The 2,302-nt window shown below is 39.5% G+C and overlaps 1 protein-coding gene across 11 annotated transcripts in view; it reads right to left on the reverse strand.

The window, feature by feature from the left end:
• Window positions 1-2,302, reverse strand: part of neo1a (neogenin 1a) — a 629,602-nt gene that overhangs the window by 462,972 nt on the left and 164,328 nt on the right. The window lies entirely within an intron of this gene.

Consider the following 2,302-nt stretch of genomic DNA (forward strand, 5'->3'; position numbering starts at 1 on the left):
TGAAATGTATTTTTATTAAAATATTATGTACGGTGCAAATAACACTTATTTGCCTACCCTTGTACTGTGCATGTAGCCGTTTAGGCTACTTTGCAACGACTCCCGGTCTGTTTTCCCGCGCCACACTCCTATGTTACATTCATAACAGTCCCAGCTCGTTATTGGTGCATGCAAAAAAAAAAATATTAAAAAAATGGTCTGATGCTTCGTCTGTATTTATTTATTCTTTCGCCAAATCTTCTGTATCTACGGAATAGACCATCTGCTTCCTGTTTACACTGGCACGCGCATGCCCAGTGTACCTGAAAGGGCCTTGGCTGTGCGTTTTCAGTCGTTTTAATGTAGACGGAGATCAACTCCAAAACGCAGCTAAAACGCTGGTGTGGACGGAGATCATATTCGTTTAAATTCTCCGTTTGTAAACTAAAACTGAGTGTGAATGGGGCCTAAATATGGTCTTAGGTGTGAGAAGGATAATGACAGGCCTGCCCATGATGACGAGGAGAGTAGAACATGATTTCTCTTGTGGTAAAGCTAAAATATTTTTCTCTGTTGTCTCTGAAAATGGGAAAATTAAAACATATTCAAGACATTTGTATTAGTTTATCTCTAGTGCTTTGAGAAACCAGTACATCATAACATGTTCTAGAAGATTGCATTCTTATTTATTAACAAGACACAAGTTTATTTTTCATTTTGTCGAAACACATCTAAATCGGAATAAGAGAAGCACAAAATGAAACCTGAGGGTCTTTTTATTTCTGCAAACAATCGAATGGAGACAAAGCACAATGTATAAATTTGTCAGAATGATTATACATCATGTACTGCATACAATATTCAGCTGGAAATGATATGTCATCATGGACAACTAATCTAATGTAGGGACAAACCAGTGGAGTATGTAGCCATTCTTTTGGAAACACAATTTTCCATGTTCCCGTGAGATCAGATTGTTTTTCCTCTTCAGTTTCTCCTCTTGACGTCACTCTGCAGCTAATGGGACGAGCCCCTTCTTGGCACCCTGGTGGTAGTGACTCTCCAGCTTCCCTGTGAGAGAAAGGAGGTGAAAGGGAAGGGTGGGAGGGGAGAAAAGAGGAAGGGATGAATCAAAACACCATCAAAGGGACAGAGTGACCTTTCTGAGAGCTCAAGGCCCGCTGATTAGAGGTGGCCGTGGATAGACAGTGGAGAGAGAGAGAGAGTGACAAAGAGATGATGAAGCCTGTAATTCCACGCCAAAGTGCGGTTAGCCACAGCCTTTGTTGGCAGCAAAATAAGGTGTCCATCAAACAATAAAGATGTACATTCGGTATAATATAATAGTAACAGAGGCCACCCATACAAATGATGTCTTTATATGCTGTAGTTAAAACACTAACACTGAATAATACTGAGGTACAAGTTAATGCACCAATTACATACAACTGTCATTGCATTCATACATACACTAATCCCTCAGATAAATAGGTGTGGGATCAGATAGTGGAAGAGCCGATGGCATACAAGTTATCATGAGCATAAAAATAGACACTGCAATGATTTTCAGCTGGAAAGTAAAAATTATTTATGTACACAGTAAATAGTAGGCGGCCTAATACTGATCCTTGTGGAACACCTTTATCAGCTGTCTTAATTTGAAACCACCAGCAGCAACAGTCTGATGGGATTTTACTTGGTGTAAGCAGAACAATCAAAACCAACAGAAAGCAGGAAATGTGCCGTCAGTAGTAACTAATTAACATTACACTAAACAATCGTTTCTCAATCCACTCCCCTTTGATTTATTCAAGGAATGTTAATGTCTGTGCATGTTTCTTAGTCTGCCAAGAATGTAACAGTCAAGGGTTCCTTCATTAATATATTTGTTTTGATTATATAGCAGAGCCAGCTAACAGCACCTGCACAAACTTGCTGATCAGCAGACTGCCATTTCATGTCCATTAAACAGTAGCCTCCATTGTTGCGAGAATTTCTAAGGTTATAATTTATTGCTCACTAATTCATGTGAACCTGAGATGAGAATGTTGAAAACAGCTGAGAATCTCAAAGAGGGATTTATCAAGTGGCTATTTATATAAATGCTTGTAGCTATGGTGAATAAACAAAACCCCTGCAGCTACTGACCGGAGCTGACCTTCTCATCTACTGTAACTGACACCTTTCTCTCTCAATACAGTATTCCCAATATCACTCACATTTCAAATCCCTTCATTACAGCTCACTCTCCCAAACTATGTTCTGCTGCTTTGTCTTTTTCTGTGCAGAGCAACCTGGGCTGGGTTTTGATAACCTGTGTTGA

Source organism: Micropterus dolomieu, linkage group LG20 (assembly GCF_021292245.1).
Source record: "Micropterus dolomieu isolate WLL.071019.BEF.003 ecotype Adirondacks linkage group LG20, ASM2129224v1, whole genome shotgun sequence".
NCBI classification, from domain to species: Eukaryota; Metazoa; Chordata; class Actinopteri; order Centrarchiformes; family Centrarchidae; genus Micropterus; species Micropterus dolomieu.